Source organism: Castor canadensis, chromosome 7 (genome assembly GCF_047511655.1).
Source record: "Castor canadensis chromosome 7, mCasCan1.hap1v2, whole genome shotgun sequence".
Classification (NCBI taxonomy): Eukaryota; Metazoa; Chordata; class Mammalia; order Rodentia; family Castoridae; genus Castor; species Castor canadensis.
The window spans coordinates 127518718-127539667 of NC_133392.1; the positions used below are offsets into that span (position 1 = coordinate 127518718).

The 20950-nt window shown below is 42.7% G+C and overlaps 1 protein-coding gene across 2 annotated transcripts in view; it reads left to right on the plus strand.

Annotated features, from left to right (window-relative positions):
• Pik3r3 (phosphoinositide-3-kinase regulatory subunit 3) overlaps nucleotides 1–20950 on the plus strand; it is a 128433-nt gene that overhangs the window by 682 nt on the left and 106801 nt on the right. The gene's annotated exons all lie outside the window — the stretch shown is intronic.

Here is a 20950-nt window from a genome sequence, read left to right on the forward strand (position 1 = left end):
TGGGGGTGAGCAGCGCAGGTAGAGGAAAAAATTGTAGCACACTGGAACAGCTGGCACAAGTGCGGGGAGGCACAGCCTAGGCCAGGGAATCAGGAGGTAACAGGGATTATGGTGGCCTAAGGGGTCCATGTCAAAGGGAGGGCTTTCTGCTTCAGTCAGCCTCAGGCAGCCACTGGAAAATCAGGTTTGGCAGCTTAGGCAATAAACTGAAGGGCTGGAGGAGGGGTCCAGACTACTCCTGGGAGGTGGCCTGGAGCGGGCCAAATCCTCTAGCCCTGAGTTTCTTAAACTGTATGGGGGCATGTTTTGTAATTGTGGGACCCTTTGAAGTGTAAGAAGAACAACTCTGGGCTGAAGCAGGATCCCAGAGTTCCAGTCCCTGTTCTATCCTAAGCTCCAGTGTGATCCTTGGAAAGTCCTGGACCTTTTCTTGGCCTTGATCAGGAAGGGGCTCTGGGAGATGAGGTTCCCCAGCTCTGTCCCCTAGGTTTTTCTGGGAGTCTGACTCAGGCACGGGAACATATAGTGAAAAGGTAAGGGCCAAACCAAACACCCACCTAGGGCGCCAGACTGGAGGACCCTTGTCACTAATGAGTCAATGACCGGAAACCCAGCTCCAACCCCACAATGCAATCCCCGGTCACCCCACCCTTACTAACGGTGCCCTCACCCACACCCCCACTTCCGGCCTCTGTTCCTTCTTCACCTCTGGGGAAGGCTACAGGGCTCCCTAGGGAATCTCCATGTCTCCTTCACTGGCTCCTTGCCCCGTGCTTAACTCTCCCTCCTGTGCTGTGCTGCCCATCTGGCCAGGCCAGTCGGTATTAAACTTGATTCCCCCTGGAAGACAGGAACCAGATTTTCCTGCTATCTTCAGACATTCAAACTCAAATGGGGGGCTTGAGGGAAGTGGGGTAGATCAAGTACTGGGGCCTAGGATGTACTCTCCTGTAAGCCCAGGAAAAGTGGAAGTCCCTCTCCTACCTAGACAACTTCCTTTGCTTTGGCAAACCCAGAGAAAAGAGCCCAAAGCTGATACTTAGAACTTCTAGAAAACAAACACAAAAACCCAGATCAAGTGAGTGCTGTCTGTTGTCACCATGTCAACAACAAAATTCATTAATCACAATAAAAAAAAGTCATGAAATTCTAAAGTGATGGAGTAGTGGAAACTTAGCATTACAAAATTCTAGCATGGTAAAATCTTGAGTTTCAGAAATTTAGGAATCCAGACTGGTAGCATCATCAAATCCCAAATCACTAAGTTAGAGTATCCTTAAATTGGAAGCCTTGAGAAGTCAAATAATGAAGTCCCTACCTTCAGGTAGATGCCTAAGTTAGATTTCCTACTGGGGATGCACAAAGGCGATCACACATGAACTCAGAGGGGAGTCAGAGAGCCAGAGACACTTGAGTGCAGGGTGAAATAATCAACCTGTAGTAACCCAGACGACAGACTTTGTCCATTAGGACACATTCCTGGTTCCTGAGGATGAATCTGGGTGACAGGTGGAGTAGATTGAAACTACAAAAATGAACAAAACATAACCTAAGAAATCATAGTCAGGCATGGTGGCACACAACTGTAGTCCCAGAACTTGGGAGGCTGAGACAGCAAGGTCACTTTGAGGCAGGAAAGATAGATGAGGAGACAGGGAATTTATATTATTTTTAATAAATATTAAAAGCCCCAGACTCAGAAATTAGAATCAGGAAGTAGAAACTAAAAAAGCTAGGAACAGTTAGTTCCCTTCTACCACCTCCTTTTAGATGTTAAAGTTACAAGAATAGGGAGAGACATAGAGGGCTATCTGCATCTGCCTTCCTCTTTAAGATGTTAAGCCACAAGGCTCCTTAATGGAGTAGAGAGACAGAAAAATGGAAGCATGTTTTGCAAAAGGAAGTCCTAAAACTCACCTATTGTTCATGTGTTTTGGGTAGGCCTAGATCACACCTCTATGTTTTAAAATAATAAACAGCATCCATTTTGGGTACCCAGATCTATTGTCAGTTGCTAGAAGGCATGATCATGTATATTCTCCCAGCACAAAATATAAAGACTACAGATAAGGACCACTATTTTGAGTCTTTACTCCCATTTCCTGTATGGTGGGTATGAAATGTTTCTCCCATTTTTCCCCACTTCTCCCTACTTTATCCTGCAAAACTAAAATAAATCCTTGCTAAAACTTCCACTTTATGTAACTCCTTGTTGTGAGATACCTTGAAATAAATGCTTTCACATGTTGATCTCAAGTACCTGGATTTTGTGTAGAAACCCTCCATCTGATGACATTTGAGCTCATGAGTTAAGAGATTAGCCATGGGAACATAGACTCAGTCTCAAAAAGAAAGAAAGAATAGAAGAATCATTAAGTACCTATACCAGCCCTAATATCTTTAGCTTCCTCATAATTGAGGTTAATATCAGCCAAGGACATTTTCAAAGATTAGTGGGACTCATCACATTGGAAGGCAATAACCCATGTCTATCTTTTTTGGGAAGCTAGGTACCAAACATACTTCAGGCTTTTCTTGGGGTGTCTGTGAGGAGCAGATTATTCAAAGATGCTCAGCCCAGAATTACATGCTACACAAAACCCACCCCAGGCAGAGGAGTTCAGAACCCCCAAAAGGCATTGAGAGGGGATCTTGTTGAGGGCAACTGTCTGGGGTGGTGCCTAGAGGAGCCCAGGCATCTATAAAAGAAGGAGCCAACCTGGGGCTTAGGGTAGAGCACTTGCCTAGCAAGCATGAGCTCCTGGGTTCAAAACCACAGCATTGACAAAAAAAAGCGGGAGGAGGGTGAGAAGAACCAACATTAAGGCAAAATAATTTGTTCAGGGATGCTTGCCTGATATATAGGGCTGGTTACTCTGCAAACAACAGAGATGTTTACCTAGAATTTCTGGGAAACTACTGCAAACTCAGAAACCCAGAAGGAACAGATCCAAAGAGAGGCAAATGCCAGGCCCTGCTGGGCATGGGAAATGGAACAATGTCAACTGAAGGTCCGCTTGCTCAGCTAGCTGCCTGTCTGTGGATTCAGTTCTACCTCTGCTCTGAACTCTACTCACACCCCCAGTTGCCTCCCTCTTCTTGCTTGCCTGCTTTTCTACCTACTTATACCTGATGTATGACCTTTGGCAAACCCTGTCTCCCCTCTGGTCCTCAAGCCTTCTTTATAATCTATAAATCTATAATTGGGTCCTAAGGGCAGCTTTTAGTATTCTGTTACCTTGGTTTTGTCCAGAGAAGTTCTAGCCTCATATATCTCCATACCCAGCTTTCAGAGAAAGTGTTATGCAGCTTCTGGGGAGAATACAAGGAATAGGAAATAGAAACAATGCTTATCCTAAATTTATCATATATCAATGTCAATGATGGATGTTTTCATAAATCTTATAAAATGCCCACAACTACCACCACTCTGTGTATGATTTTTTTCTTTTTTTTTTTTTTTTTGGTGCTTGAGATTGAACCCAAGGCTCTTCTTAGACATGCTAAGCATGCACTGAGCAAACACCCCAGCCCTCATTGCTCATATAAATCATGAACTGAAGCTCAGAGAGGGTAAATAATATACCTAAGATTATCCAGCTAGGGAGGAACAGAACTGGAGCTGCAACTTGGTCTGTTTTTCCAAACCTGAGGGTTGTATTTTCAGATTAGTATTCTATGTGGCTTCAGTAGGTAAAATGGGAGCCCATGGATGGGAGTTTCAGGAGGAGTGGTCTATATGGTCAGTCCTGAGAGGTGGTGAGTTCTATTCAAGATACTGTGCAATAAGGGCTTACAGTTTCTTGTGCTGTGGAAAAACCTGAACTGAGACTCCTTCTTTTGGGAACTCGGTACTGTTCACCCAGGTTGGAGACTACTGCGCTGGGTTGAACATGAGGAAGTCATAGTGGAGAACACTGAGGACCTGAGCTGGTCTTCAGGGTTTGTGAGGCTGCTATCACTGCCCCTAAAGATACTGTGTATGCATTGGAGGGCAGAGGGCTGTAAATGGGGGCTTCTTCATTTTCTGTCTGTAATGAGTTAGTTTCCCCCTCCCCCAGCTGGTGCTGGTTGCCAGCTTTCAGGAGCCTGGGGTAATGGGACTTTCCCCTTGGGACAGCATCATGGTATGTTGACAGTAGATCAGCTGCTTTGAGGTTCCCAGCAATTTTGCACAATTCCCTTTGTTAACTGGTCCAAACAAGGTAAAAGGATTTCAGATATATTCCTCACCCCTGCCCAAGGTTGGGTCATCAAGGAAGCTGGAGATCCTGGAATTCACTTTCTCACGGGGCTGGGGCTCAAAGCAGTCCTGAGGGTCATCACATCTAGATCTTTTACTGCAAGGGTGAGGGAGGAGTCTGAGATCCAGAGAGGGAACAGGACTTGTCAAAGATCACACAGCAGCCACTGCTGTGTCCAACATATTCTAGGCACTTCCCTTGGTACTGAGGACAGAGTTGAATTTTTGTTCTCAAGAGCTTGCAACTAACAGAGAATATACACAGTAGGAACACCAAGGAAGATGTCATGGCTAAAAGAGAAGTTCAGATTTTGTATACTGGGAGCTTAGGGGGCAAGGGTACCAAAGATTCATAGGTAGTTTTTAAGCTAGGCTCAAAGAACTGGGAAAATTTTAGGTGATACAAAGGAAGGAAGGACTTTCCTAATAGGACAGCCAGGGCCATGATTTGTGACTGGGACTGCTTGTGCTTTGTGAGCATGTAGTGGTCACCTAGATGCAGACCCGAGGGTTGTGAGGGCTTTAGAGGTAGCTGGCAGGGGGACCCGAGGAGACTACAGCTGGATGATTCTTAACAGTAGAGATGGGGGCTGCTTGCTGTACTCTCCCCATCTCCTGAGCTGGCAATTTTTCCCCCTGAGATTTGAACTCAGGGTCTTGCGCTTACTAGGTAGTGGCTCTACCACTTGAGCAAAGCCCCCAGCCAGGCATTTCCCTTTAATTTAACACACATACATACACATGACTACCTCTGCTGCTATCTTCCTCCGGGAGCACCCAGTCCCAACTTGGGTTCTGGCTCGGGGTGGGGGGGCGGGGCGGGAAGAGGAGGAGGAGATTTCAAGGCTAGTGTGCACCTCTCCACCCTTCCTTCAGCAGCTTCCTCCCTTGTTCCCCTCCAGGTCACTGCCTCCTCCTCTGGGCCTGGGAGGGATGAAGGCGTTCTTAAATTTGGAGCCTTCCCAGTGCTGCTGTGATGCAAATCCGCTCCGGATTTAGTCTCAGCCGGTCTTTCCATAAAGCAACGCACGCCCGGCGCCAGTGCCCGGCTGGAAGTGCCTCTTGGCTGGGACCTAAAGGCTCCAGGGCCCGGGATGGGGGTGGGGGGTGCCTTCCCCGCTATGTATTCCGCGGCGGGGGTCTGGTTTGGGGGTGGAACTGAAGGTGGGAGTCCAGTGACAGTGCTGTAATTCACTGTGAGGAGGGAGCCAGGTGGGGAGGAGGTCTGGAAGACCCTTCCGAGCCACCAAGAGCCCAAATAATAGTCCAGGGGGGTGGCGGGTACCTTGAGCTGGTGGGACCCCGGTTTCGAGGTCAGCGAATGAGGTTTTGGTAGAGAGATTTGAAGGTTTAGGGCGGATGGGGTGAAGGATGTGGGAATCTCTGGGTCTCCGGGAGGCTGCCCCAAGTCTGACAGCGGCTCTTGCCTCGCTTTTCTGGTATCGGTACAGAAGTGGTTTGGGCAGAGCTAATTCAACTCCTCATCCCTCGGGAGACTCCTGGGGGCAGAAAGGAGGGAATGCGCTGAAAGCTCCTAAGATCTCCAGCTTTAGGAAACCGAACTGCAGAAACTGTGAGCAGTTTGTGTGAAGAATGCTTGTATGTGTAGGCATGGAGAGATGCATTTATTGAGTGTTTAGTGAATGCCAGACCAGAGCCGTACTTCTTACTTTTTTCTTGGTATCTTTATAATCAGAAAAGGACAAGCTGGGCCATAGCGAACATCTATAGTGGTAGCTACTCTGGAGGCTAATGCAGAAGGATCACTTGAGGCCAGGAATTTGAGGCCAGTCAGGGCAGTGCAACAGTGAAACTCTGTTTCTTAAATTTAAAAAAAGAAAAGAAAAAACACAATACAGCTCTTTTCATAAAAGAAAAAAATTAGCTAGGCACTGGTGACCCAGACTTCAGAATCATACAGACTAGAGTTCACATCCCAGCTCTGCTAACTTTCTGCCATTATGATTTTTGTATGACTGTTAACTCTCTGAACCTCAGTTTCTTCATCTTTTAAATGGGTGTTGTAGGGCTGGAGGCATGGCTTAAGCAGCAGAGTGCCTGTCTAGCAAGTGAGAGGCTCTGAGTTTAAACTCCAATACCACCACACACACACACACACACACACACACACACACACACACAAAGTGTTACAATTTTCATTCACTGTGTGGCTTTTATTTAAAAAAAAAAAAAAAAAAGAATGGCCTGGTACCGGTGGCTTATACCTGTAATCCTAGCTACTTGGGAGGCAGAGATCAGGAGGACTACAGGCAAAATAAAAGCCAGACCCTATCCCAAAAATACCCAACACAGCCAGGGGTCGGTGGCTCAGGTCTGTAATCCTAGGTATTCAGGAGGCAGAGATCAGGAGGATTGAGGTTCGAAGCCAGCCTTATCTCGAAAAAATCCATCACACAAAAAAAGCTGGTGGAGTGGCTCAAGTGGTAGAGTGTCTAGCAAGTGTGAGCACCTGAGTTCAGACCCAGAACCTCCAAAAAACTGATAAATTTAAATGAATCTGGGTTTTAGCCCTGTCATTTGGCTTTGGAAAATTTACTTTGAATTTTCTTATCTGAAAAATAAAAAATATAATGGGTATATCTAGGCACAGGATTAATGAGAATTAAACCAGTAACAACATTTAATATAGCCAGGTGCAGATATCTCCTACCAACTTGGGAGGCTGAGATTGGGAGGATCACTGAATTCAAACCCCAGTCCCCCCAAAAAGAAAGAAAGAAAAAAAAGAAAAGATATCTGTGGTGTTTGAAACAGTGCTCCCTAAGTGGCAGCAATGTGAACACTTACCCTGCTTTGGAATATTCATGGAGAATGGAAGAACAAGAAGTCTTTTGGAAGAGTAGAAATCTGAGCTAAGTTTTTTTTTGTGTGTGTGTAGGACTGGGGTTTGTACTCAGGACTTCGTGCTTGCAAAGCAGATACTCTACTGCTTGAGCCACACCTCCAGTCTATTTTACTGTGGTTATTTTGGAGATGGGTTTTTGCAAACTATTTGCCCCTGCTAACCTCAAACCTCAATCCTCTTGATCTCAGCCTCCCAAGTAGCTGGGATTATAAGTGTGAGCCACCAGTGCCCTGCTAAGTCTTAAAGCATGAGTAGGGATTGGTCTCAAAAAAAAAAGAAGAAAGGGAGAGAAGAAGAGAAGGATGATAGTTACAGAGGGAAAAACATGAGAAAAATCAGACAAGTGAAAAAAGGACAGTGAATTTAGGGGAAACAATAAGGTATGTGTGAGGCAGGGAGTGGAAAGGGATGAGGTTAGAAAGGAAAGCAGGGGCCAGATAGTGGCAAGGTGGGGTCTTGAAGTTACTGAGGCTAGTTTTTGTCCTGAGAGCCTTTGTAGAGTTTTCAGCAGAAGCAGGAGACATGTTCCCTGTGTAGCCATATGGGAGGCAAGGAGAGTAAAGACAGTCACACCTATAGGGGCAGTTCCACAGGGAAGAATAGTGGCAGGAACTTCAGTGGTGACCTCAGGATGAAAATAATTGGATGCTGGGCACTGTGGCTCTCGCCTGTAATCCTAGCAACTCAGGAGGCAGAGATCAGGAAGATCGTGGTTCCAAGCCAGCCCAGGCAAATAGTTCGAGAGACCCTGTCTCAAAAAATACCCATCACAAAAAAAAAGGGATGGTGGTGTGGCTCAAGGTGTAGGCCCTGAGTTCAAGCCCCAGTACTGCAAATAATAATAATAATGATTGGATGAATTTAAGAGGTAGAAGTGACAGGACTTGGTGATGGATTAAATGTGATACATAAGTGAGAGGAAGGTAAATTAGTTGGCCATTGTTTCTGTAATAAGATACCTCAGACAATCAACTTAAAATAAGGAAAGGTTATTTTTGGCTCATGGCTTTAGAGGTTTCAATTCATGGTGGCTTGGTCCTGTTGCTTTATGCCTTTGGTGGCACAGTACAACATGATAGGAACATGTGGTAGAGGAGGCCTGTTTTCCTAAAGACTGGCAGAAGCAAAGAGAGACAGAGGAAAGGGTTGGGGCCTAATATCCCCTTCAAAAGCATGACTCCAATGACCGAGCTTCCTTCCACTAGGCCCCACCTCTTAAATGTTTCACCATCTCCCAATAGTGTCACAGATTAGGTATCAAGCCTTGAAGGTTCAAACTCTTGCAGGAAGTTTCCAGCTAGGGCCCTCAGGTGGTGCTATTTGCTGAGACAGGAAGCAAGAGTAACACATTTAGGAGGAAGCTGAGGTTTTTTTTTTTTTTTTTTTTTTTTTTTTTGTGGTACTAGGGCTTGAACTCAGGACCTACACTTTGAGCCATTCCACCAGCCCTCTTTTGTGAAGGTTTTTTTCTAGATAGGGTCTCGAAAACTGTTTTCCTGGGCTGGCTTTGAACCTCGATCCTCCTGATCTTTTTGCCTCCTGAGTAGCTAGGATTATAGGTGTGAGCCACAGGCGCCCAGCTGCTGAACTGTTCTGAACATGCCTATGACCACACCTGTGGACAGGTCCTTAAAGATTGAGGTCCTTTAAACCCACCTGGCAACTACTGTCTCCAAAGTTGGAGGGTTATCATTAGTCACTGCTGGTTGGCTGTTCCCTGGCTTTGGCTGATTGGAGGTCTGGGTGGGGAGGCCATGGTAGGGGAGGCAACCATGCCTGTGCAGTGCCTGGTATGTCTCCCTTTATTGTTGTGGGTCGCCACACAGTTTCTTGGGTGGTAGTCATGTCATATGAGCCTAAGGATTGGGTAGTCAGAGTGTTTCTAAAGAGAATCCAAGTTGGGGGTAGTGATCTGTCCAACTGAGATTACTTTCTCTACTTTATAACTGAGGAAACTAAGGCTCAGGAATTAATTCTGCCCCTCAATTCCTAGCCAAAGGTAGATGAAGGGGTGTGTGTGATGTTGTCTCACAGTACCAGCTGCGCATCATCAATGGAGACATTTGCTCTGAGAGGACAGGAAAAGTACCAAGACCAAGGTTCCTTTCGGGGGAGCAATGCAGTCTGGAGGGGTTGTGGGGGTCAGGGAAAGAGATAGAGAAAGTTACTGGAGGTAGTGCCTTTTGTGTTGTCCTAGAAGCTGCCTGTCTTCCCAGCCAGTAATCATTGACCATTAGTCATTGCTTACAGTGAAGGAAACCTTGTCATCTAAGGGGCCTATAGACAGTATGTGTCCACAGTCCCCAAAGTGGCAGGCTGGGGTTCCTGCAGGCAGCTCCCACAGCCACAGTCTCTGGCACTGGTCAGCCTAGGCATCCCTTTTGCACTAGTACTATTCTGGCAGTTGAAAGCTCAGTGCCCACTCATTTTCAAATTGGGGTTGAACACAAATTTGTTTTGTCTCCAGGTTTTACTTTACTTAAAAAAAATGGTAATGAAGTGATGGCTTTTGTCTAAAGAAAAAATTTTTTTTTACAAGAAAAATTTATCTTTCTGTGGCTGATTGGAGAAAAGTTGTTAACCTTAGACTGGTGTGGTAGTGCTTATCTATAGTCCCAGCTACCCCAGAATGCTAAAGCAGGAGGATTGTGAGTTCAATCTAGCATGGGCAACATAGTAAGACTCTGTTTTAAAACCAAAATGTTGCTGATCTTCATCTTTCATCCATCAAGTCATCCATCAGATCCAAATGACTTCATGCTTGCTAGGCAAGTGCTTTACTACTGGAGCCATGATTCCAGTCCTCCTCTAAGTGATGTTTTCTAATTGTGGAAAACAAAAGCAAGCAAAAAGAAAAAAAATATGTACAAAATGTTCATTAAGGGATAAACAATGCTATAATTTTTATGCATTTCCTTTTAAAATTTCTGGACATACATGTTTTCTTACATAGTTAATGTACTGTCTACACAATACAATTTTGTATCTTGCTTTCTTATTGAAAAAATTGTAAGAACTATCTCAATTTTATTTTCAATACCAGAGTTTTGTACTCTACCAGCCCTTTTTTGTGGTGGTTTTTTTTTTTTTTTTTTTTTGAGACAGGGTCTCATGAACTATTTGTCCAGACTGGCTTTGAATCATGATCCTCCTGAGCTCTGCCTCCTGAGTAGCTAGGATTACAGGTGTGAGCCACCAGCCCCCGACTCAGCCCTCATTTTTTTTTTGGTACTACGGTTTGGACTCAAGGCTTCATGCTTGCTAGGCAAGCATTCTACCACCTGAGTCACTCCACCAGCCCTGTCTCAACTTTTAAAAATTCTTTTTTTTTGGTATTGGTACTGGGGTTTGAATTCAGGGCTTCATGCTTGCTAGGCAAGTGCTCTAACACTTGAACCTCCTCCTAAAAATTCTTTTAAAATGTTTTAATGATTTATATAACCCACTATAGGTAGTGACCATTTTTTAATTAAGCTTTTATCATTAGACATATAAATTGTTTCTGTTTATTTTTGCTATTATAAGAATGCTATGAGCTGGACATTGATGGCTCATGCCTATAATCCTAGCTACTGGGGAGGCAGAGATCAGGAGGATTATGATTCAAAGCCTGCCCAGGCAAATAGTTCCCAAGACCCTATCTTGAACACAACACAAAAAAGGATTGGCAGAGTGACTCAAGTGGTAGAGTACCTGCCTAGCAAGTACAAGGCCCTGAGTTCAAACCCTAGTACCACACACAAAAAAAGAATGCTATGATGAAGAGCAAGGCATGGTGGTGCACACCACAAGGAAGCTGAGACAGGAGAATCACTTGAGCCCAGGCATTTGAGACCAGCCTAGGAAACATCGTGAAACCCCATCTCAAAAAAAAAAAAAATATATATATATATATACATTCATATATAATATATATAATTTTTGTGCATATATACATATATGTATATATATGATAAAAATCTTTGTGCATATGTATTTGTCCATATTTTGGATTATTTCTTACAAAATTTTTTGGAAGTGTAATTACTGGGTCAAAGGATGAGAGTATTTTTAAGATTTTGATATATATTGCCCAAATGCTTTCCAGAAAGGTTGTGCCAGTTACACTCCATCACCCTGTTATAAATGTAACAGTCTCATGGCATAGCACTTTTAATCCTTGCTAATTTGATATGTGGAAAAACAGAATCTCATTTTTTTTCTGGTGCTGAGTAGTTTCTTGGAGGCCCAACAGACATGAGTCCATCAAGTCAGTGATTTGGTCTAATCTGTCTAGTGAATTCCTCTACTGATCAGTTTGTCCCTTCACTAAATTAATGGAGTATGGCCATTGTTGTAGACATCTATTTCTTTTTTTTTTTTCCTGCCTAGAATTGTCTCCTCTTTTTTTTCTCTCCTTTTATATTATCGTTTTTACATTTACTTACATGTGTATACATTGTTTGTGTCACCTCCCCCTCCACCACTCCTCTTCTTTTCTTTGATTGTAGTGTGCCAATTTTCCTTTGGAATGCTCCTTCCCCATTGTGGTCAATGTGGTTTAAGTGGGCCTACCCATCCTAGGAATTCCAGGGGTAGTCATTAAGATTCTGGCCTGGCAGTCATCATAGACATTGGTTTAATGATGAGCATTTCACCCAAGTAGGGCAATGAGAACCTTTTGCTGGAACAAATTGAACAGAACACCCTCTTCTTCTGTGGAGTGAGGATAGGAGAGTGACAGTGAAGAATGTAGGTCTGGAGCTGGCTGATGGCCGTCTTTGCCACTCAAGGAAGAGCCCACCTAAGACAGATATCAACACTAGATAAGTGGTGCCAAGAAATGAAAAAAATAAATAGTTAGAGATTTTGCTTGAGCTCCTGGATTCAGTGGCCTGTTTTTTCAACTACCTGAGGCACAAATTGCACCCCCCCCCATTTTTGTTTAAGCCAGTTCCAGCTAGGTTTCTGTTATATGCAATTGAAAAAGTCCTAGGGTTTTTCATGGTGTTCAGAAAAGGCAAATGTGCCTAATTTATTCGGAATCATAGGTTCTGAAGTTTACAGGATCTTCACCATCCTCTCATACATGTTTTATATATAAATCTGCATGCATCTTAGTCAGATATCAGTCTAGCCTCTGCTTGCCTAATTCCAAGGATGGGGGATTAGGATCACATACTCACTTAGAGACATCTGTCCCACTATTAGAGAGTCAGTGTTGAAGAGAAGTTTTTGTTTGTTTGGTTTTTTCCCTCATAGTCTAGAGGAATTAAACTACCATCTGTTCATGAAACTAAAACAAAGGATGGGAACAACCTAAATCTGAAGATCTAAGTATTTTTGGCAAATCCTTGGCTATACAAAGGGAGAGGTTAAAGAGCTAAGTTTAGGGGCAAAACAGAACTAAATGGTTTGAATAAGAAAATGGGTTTTCATTGGCTTGTTGGTTTTTACTACTGAGAATTTAGGGGCCAGGAAAAGAGGGCTGGAGAGAAAGGAAGACAGAAAGAAGTCAGATAACATGGCATAGTAAGAATGTCTAATACTACATTCAGAAAATTTTCTGTGACTACATCAAGTCCCGTGAATCTTCAGTAAAGTTTAGCCTCTGGTAAGGGATTTTTTTTTTTTAAAGGGTTGAGGCCAGGTATAGGACAGGATAATATATATGCTATGTGAGGCAATCTATCAGCTAAATTCACATGGTAGAAGCAGAGATTTAGAACTAGAGGTAATCATGGCAATGAAATTGCTCTGGGGATTTTAAATAATCTTTGGGATTTTTTTATTTTTGGTGGTGGTGGTACTGGAGTTTGAACTCAGGGCCTCATGCTTGCTAGGAAGGCACTCTACCACTTGAGCCACTCCACCAGCACATTTTTTTTGAGGAGGAGGAATTGTTGGGAATGGTGGGTTTTAGTCTGCTCTTAATCTGGTTCTTTTTTTTTTTTTCATTTGGGCAGTACTGGTGTTTGAACTCAGGGCCCTGTACTTGCTAGGTGAGTGATTTACCACTTGAGCCACACCTCCAACCCTCTTTTTTGGTTTTTAAGAGGCAGAGAAAACTCCTGCTCACAATGGGATTATACTCATCTTAAGATAAAATTAGCTTTGTTAAAGCCTCTCCTATAATCAATAGACCAAATCTATTCCCTTTGTCCCATATGACTATAATTTTAGTATCTGGCTTTGGAGTCAAAATTTGCCTTTAACTATGAAATGTACAATCTAGAGGGAAAAGACTGAAAACAAACAAATAAATAAATATATGTGTATGACAAAGATAAATGCTATGAAGATAAAGCAGGTAAGGGGAAGAGTGCCATGGGATAATTTTCCATTTTATATGAGGTGAACAGGAACGGTCTCATTGAAAGGGTGGTATTTGGGTAGAGACCTGCAAGAAGAGAGGTAGCAAGCCCTGCCTATACTTGGGGGAAGAATGTTTCAGGCAGAAGGTAGAGCAAGTATATTAAAGCTCTGAGGTGGTAGAATGTGGAATGTATCAAAACCAACAAAGAAGGTGGGTATGGTGGTACATACTTATAATCCCAGCACTCAGGAAGGTGGAAACAAGAAGATGGTGAGTTCAAGGCCAGCCTGGGCTATATAGTGAGAACTCCATCTCAAAGAAAGCAAAAATAGAAGCAAACAAACAAACAAAAACTAAAAACACAAAAAAGAAGGCAGTAACTGAAAGAGAATTAACTCTGTCCTTTCCAACCCACATTTTTCATTTATAAAATGCAGATGATAACAGTACCTACATCATAGAGTGGCTGTAATAAGTAAATGTGATCCTTCTTAGCATTGCGCCCAGACTTCGTAAGCTGTTGTTAGTGAGGTAACAGTTGGGCTGAGGGTGTTGCTCAGTGGTAGGGCATTTTGCATGCATGTGGCCCTGGGTTCGATTGCCAGCACTACAGGGAAAAAAAAGATAGCTAAGTCTTCAACCTTGTCACCCATTCTTTTTTGATCATCCATCCTACTCATCTTCCTCTGATTTATGCTTTTGTTAACTTATGATCTCTTTGCTATAGTTTGCTCATCATCACTGAATGGTCACCAGCACCTACTAGATGGTACACACTAGGTTATAGAACTTTCTTAAGATGCCCACTTTCACCGGGCACCAGTGGCTCATGCTTGTAATCCAAGCTACTCAGGTGGCAGAGATCAGGAGGATCACGGTTCAAAGCCAGCCTGGGCAAATGGTTCCGTAAGATCCTATCTTGAAAAACCCTTCACACACTAAAAAACAGGGCTGGTGGAGTGGCTCAAGGTGAAGGCCCTGAGTTCAAGTCCCAGTACTGCAAAAGAAAGATGTCCACTTTCTACTCAGGAAAGATTATCTGTGCATTAGTAGTTACCATATAAAGCAAAGTAAGTGCAAGAGATTAATAAGCAAAGTGTTTTGGGAGTTTAGTGGTAAGCTTGTGGTAGGCTTCCTGGAAGGGGTCACATTTGGGCTGACCTTTGAGGAAAGGCTTTTTAGCAATGCAAAAATAAGAAAAAGGTGTAAGCAGGGCACAGAGACCTGCATGCCCAAGTGACAAATGGGTTAGGGAAACTGCCTGGGATAGTGTAAGCATGGTATGTTGAAAGTAAGAAGTGGAGACAAATTCTGAAATGACTCGATTGTGAAGTGATAGAGAGCCATCAAACACTTTGAGGCCAAGCCATAATTTTGTCTTAAAGTGATCGCTCTGGCTGCAGTGGAGAACTTGACAATCACCAGGAGTGGGGGAGGTGGGGGAATGGGTAGAATGATCCAGGAGGCTGTAGCAGCTGGCTGATGAGGCCTTAGGAATGGAAAAGGGGAGGGAAGGATGACAGAAATGCAGGAAGATCAGAGGATGCTCCAGCTATTCCCTAAGGATCAGCAGGGAACATAGAGAATTGTCCAAATACGGCCACAATGAAATTGTGCTGTTAACTCTTCTGAAATTGGGCTTTGGGCAATTTAGGCCAACTATTTTCAGTCCCACTCCACAGATACACCTTTCAGTGAAGGGAGATGGACAGGGCTTCCCTGGCACCTTCCAGTTTTGACATTTGATAAACTGCACCAAATTTCAGCACTGTTTGGGCACTTTAGCCATTGCCCTGCCCTTTGGGAATCAATCAGGTTTCTCAACAGGGATTTCTCATGGCTTCCAGAGAAACAAATTGAGAGATGGAGGCTAGAGTGTTAGCCCAGGGAAAGTTAAGTTTAAAGTTCGGTAAACTTGTAGCAGGTAAGGCTATGATTGCCACATAAGCATTGCAAAAGGCTGTTTTGTCTTTGTAATGATATAATCACCCAAAGAAAGAAACTAAAGACCATCCAGAATTTGATGATGTGAGAGAACCCTGGATCTGTCAGGCTACCAGTTCCTTTCAAAGAGGAAAGCCAATCCAGACCCTCCCTGAGGTTTAGACCTTCCCTGAGCTGGCGGAATCCATGGTGCCTATACCAGGAGGCTGGGGGAGACGGGGCTCAACAATGAACATAGGTGGCTATCAATCACTTCCTGTGTGGTTTTCTGATTAACAGACAGAAGGAGTCTTGTGGGCAGACTTTGGGGTGGAGGGAGTGTTAGGGAGGGGTAGCTTATTATAATAACCCAACTGAGCATTTTTCAACTTTAAGCATTTTTACCCACATTAGCTAATTAACTGACAGTTTGTTCAAGTGGAGATGAGGGATGGTAGAAGACAGCAAGCTCATGCCTGATCATACTTCCAGGCTTTTGGGGGGACTGATAATGTGACTGCAGTGCCAGGGCCAGAGTGTTTGTGTGTTTGGACAAGGGCTAATGGATAGGAGCTAATTGAAAGGCTCTTTGGGCCCTATGCATGACGGTCAGCTGATTTGTCCAGGACAGTGTGATAAATGCCCCATTCAGTTCAAGGGCAGTCATGGCTCAGAGAGACCCAGTCAGGCTCTGTTGACAAGTGTGGGGTATTAGCTGCTTCACCACAGATGTCTTCTCTAGAGAGCGGTCTCTGTGTCCAGGAGACAGAATGAGATTCTTCATGGTCATAAATGTTGCATGTGATATTTTTTATGCAGGAAATTATTGAAACCCAACAAGCAATGAATTCTTACTATTTATTATCTATCTTCTATAGGAAAAATTAAAAAAAGAATGTAAACATAGAAATGTATAGATCGGGGGCTGGGGGAATGGTTCAAGTGATACAACACTTGCCTAGCAAGTTCAAGCCCCAGCACTGAAAACTAATAAAGAAACAAAAATAAGACAAACCAAAACAACAAAAAAACAGTCTGTAATAACTAAATGTAAGAATTGAAAGTTTCACATTTTAAAATTCACATAAAAAAATTTGTTTTTTGATATATAAACCAAGAGTCTACAAACTTTTACCATAAAGAACTAGATAGTAAATACTTGAAGCTTTGTGAACATATAGCCCTTGTCATAAATATTCAAATGCCTTTGAAATGCCAAAACACCTACAGACAAAACCTAAACAAGAGTGTGGTTTTATGGACACTGAAATTCAAATTTGTGTAATTTTCACAAGACAAATTATTTATTTATGTATTTATGTATGTGTTTGGATAGTCTGGCCTGGAAATCACTATGTAGCCCAGGCTACCCTCAAACTTTTGATACTCCTGCCTCAGCTTCAGTGGCTCTTCTTTTGATTTTTTTTTTTGCAATCATTTAAAAAATTATAGGAAGCAGGACTAGGGGGTAGCTCAGTTAGAGAGTGCTTGTCTAGCATGTACAAGGCCCTGGGTTCAATTCCCAACACCAAAAAATAATTTTTTTTAAAAAGTACAAGCCATTCTTAGCTTATGGGCTGTACAAAACAGGTGGTAGGCCAAATCTGGCCTATGTGTTGTAGTTTTCTGACCGCTGGTTTAGACCACTGTTTCTCAACCTTGTGTTGAGATAATACTTTGATATTTGCGTTGGATAATACTTTGTCATGGGTGGCCATCTTGTATTATACCATATTTAGCATCATGCCTGGCCTCTGCTTCATAGAAGCCGACAGCATCTCCTCTCCTTTCAAGTTTTGACAATTCCAAACATTTCCACACTTGTCAGTGTCCCTTAGGGAGGAGAATTACCCCAAATTGAAAACCATTGTTTTTGACAGGGGTGGAGGGAAACTGAACTCAGGGCATCTTGCTTCCTAAGGCCAGAGCTGGCAAAGTGGCTCAAGTGATAGAGTGCTTGCTCCCCAAAGAGGTTTCTGGAAGTCTAATTTACCTTCATAGGCAAATTTTCCAGTATTATCTCGGTCATTGTCTTAAATATTGACTTTATTTCTAGAGGTAGTGATGGTCTGTGGTCCAAATATAAATTTCAAAAAACTTCTTCTTAATAATCCTACATAGAACCTCCAAAATATAACCCACAGAAACTCAGCCTCATTTGCCTATAAGTACTCAATGAAACTGTTTAATAACCTTTTTTGGGCAGGTAGTAACGGGGTTTGAATCAGGACCTCATGCTTACTAGCCACTTGAGCCACATCTTCAGCCCTTTTTCTTTAGGCTATTTTCAGATAGGCTCTCGTGTTTTCTCTCAAGTCAGTCTTGGACAGTGATCTTACTACGTATGTTTCCTTTATTGCTAGGATGACAATGTACGCCACTATGCCTGGCTTTGATGTTGAGATGGGTGGGGGGAGTGGCTCTTGCTAACTTTTTGAATGGAGCTGGCCTTGAACCCTGATACTCCTCATCTCTAATAGTTGAGATTTATTTACAGGCATGAGCCATACTACTTGGCCAACTAACTTTTTTTTTTTTAACTAAGGTTATTCCTTCCCTACTTGTAGGAATTAACTGTGCCTCGAAGTATCATTTAGCTATTTCTGAGGATCTCTCCAGGGACTTAAGTCAAAAATAAGTCTTTTAATGCTGGTCATTTTGCAACCATACTACTTTTCGTCTTCTTTGGCAGAAGCTCCCAAGAGATGGAAACAGTAGTGGACCATAAGCAGCAGCCTATTCTGGCTTCCAGGAAGGATAATGCTTTCTGTTTGAGTTGCTCCCACCTCTGTTGGTGGGGCTGGACCTCACCCCCCTTGAGGCTGGTGTAATTTAATAACTGCTGTCCTGATGCTGCTACCTGATTTCCTTTTCTCCTTCCCATTGTGTTAGTTTTCCAAGATCTGGGTTATACAGACATATTCATTCCCTGACATCTTGTTAAAATTGGATGTGGGAGTTGAGAAGCAAGAACGAGAGACATCTGTACTCTCCTTCAACTCACTTCTCACAGAGAAGGTACTATGAATACTTCACAATTATTCCATCACATGTAAGCCTTTGGTTGTAGACTACAAGCTCCTTATTTACCACAGTACATGACTTACATTAACCTCCTAGTCAATGCTTATTGACTGAGTAGAATACTATGCTGTACATAGTCAGGAATAGACAAAGTCATCTTTCAGTACCAGAGAACTTCTTGGAGAGCAGGAAAAGTGGGTCCTTAGAACTTGGACTTGAAGGATAAATATAAGAATCCTGCTCACACCTGTAATCCTAGCTACTTAGAAGGCAGAGATTAGGAGGATCGAGCTTCAAAGCCAGCCCAGGTAAACAATTCACAAGACCCTATCTCGAAAAACCCTTCACACAAAAAAAACAGGGCTGGTGGAGTGGCTCAAGGTGAAGGCGCTGAGTTCAAGCCCCAGTACTGCAAAAAAAAAAAAAAAAAAAAAATCTCAGGCTGTACACATGTACATGGAAGCAACGATAGGAATCTTTCTGTATAGCTATCTTTATCTCAAACTAGCAAAGATGTTATGTCTTTCTTATTATCTCATATTTTCTCTTCAAAAAAACTGGAGAACAACAGAGTGGAACAGGTTCTGCTTGGAAGGTGGGGTTGGGGAGAGGAGAGGTGGCCTAAACAATGTATATACATGTGAGTAAATATAAAAATGATAAAATAAAAAAAAAATCTAAAAAAAAGAATTCTCAGGCTGGAGGTGTGGCTCAAGTGGTAGAGCTCCTGACTAGCAAATGTGAGGCCCTGAGTTCAAATGCCTGTACCAAAAAAAAAAAAATCACTAGATAATGAGAGAAAAAAAGAGAGTAGAGGGCAAGATAGTATAATAAAGAGACCCAATACACAGTGTGTCAAGAAAAGGAATTTATTTTCCTTTAACACAATAAATAGTTCAGGTTGGGTAGGATGTTCTATCCATATACCCTGCTAAAATTTAGGGAAATTATGTTTCTAACCGGAGGGAAAGAATGGTTATAGCAATGCATTCCAGCTTGTAGGAACAACCTGTGCAAAACTCATTAGTATAAAAAAAGAACAGCTTATTTGGAGAACAGAAAAGTTCAGAATGCCTAGAAAGTGGAGTGTGAACAGCGAAAACTGGTAGGAGATGAGGAGGAGATATAAGAGCTGACCTGACTGCAAAGGTCCCCTCCCTATTTCCCACCTCATCTCCTTTTTATCATAACTCATGTCATCAACACAGACTCATCTATTTGGTTTTTCCTCTTCAGGATCAGATAGGCCTCAGGGCCTTTAGACCTGCAGTCCACTCACCTAGAATGCTCTTCACCCCACACTTTGACTATATCTGCCACCCTTCCTTCATTCAGATTTCAGCTCAAATGCCACTTCCTTATGTTGCTAGCCAAAGTAGTATCCTTCATTTTAATTTTCTCTTTTTTTTTTTATTATTCATATGTGCATACAAGGCTTGGGTCATTTTCCCCCCTGCCCCCACCCCCTCCCTTACCACCCACTCTGCCCCCTCCCTCTCACCCCTATCATTTTAATTTTCATTGCAGTACTCTATTTTAATTTTTTTTTACTAGCAATTATCACAATCTAAAACATTTTTACTTACTTTTCTGTTGTCATTGTCTGTATTTCCAGTTAGGAAGTAAATTCCATGAAGTCAGATGTATGGTTTATATTTCTATATAACCAGTGCATAGAATACTGTTCATAAATATTTATTTGAGTGTATTTATTTCAATTCCTTTGTATTTTGGGAGGCAGGGCAGAGACAGGGTTTCACTGTGTGGCCCAGCTGTCCTCAAACTCACTATGTACTTTTATTCTTTTTCATTGTGACTTAGAAAGGCTATGTGATTTACCCAAGGCCATGAGTATTTCAATATTCTTTTTTTGGGGGGGGTCAGGGAACTGGGGTTTGCCTATAGCTTGGTAAGCAGGTGCTCTAACACTGGAGCTACACCTAAAGCCCATTTTTGCTTTTAGTTATTTTTCGGGTATGGTTTGTGTTTTTGCCTAGAGCTGGCCTCAGACCTCAATTCTACCTATGCCTCCCACCTAGCTAGAATCACAGGAATGCACCACTATACATGTTTTTTTTGTTTTGTTTTGTTTTTTTTCTGAGATGGAGTATTGCTAACTTTTTGCTCAGGCTGGCCTCAAACAGTAATTCTCTCTACCTCTGCCTTCTAAGTACCTGGGATTACAGGTGTGTGCCACCACATCTGGTTCTTTTTCTTTTCTATTCTTTTTTTCCTTTTTTTTGAAAATAGTAAATTTTGCTAAGCAGGCACTCTACTGCTTGAGACTCCAGCCTTGTTAAATATTTTTAACCACAATTAAACTAAACTAAATTTATGTTTTATGAATCAAAAAAGTCTTAACATGAATATTTACTCAAACTTATCTGTACTTAAAAATTTTCTAAAATAGAATTTGCTGGCTGGGCGAAGTGGCTCATGTATATAATCCTAGCTACTTGGGAGTAAGAGATCAGGAGGCTCATGATTTGAGGCCAGAACAGGCAACATGTTGGCAAGATAGGCATGGTGGCATGCACCTGCTATCCCAGCCACATGGGAGGCACAGGTAGGACAATTGTGGTGCAGGCTGGCCTGGGCA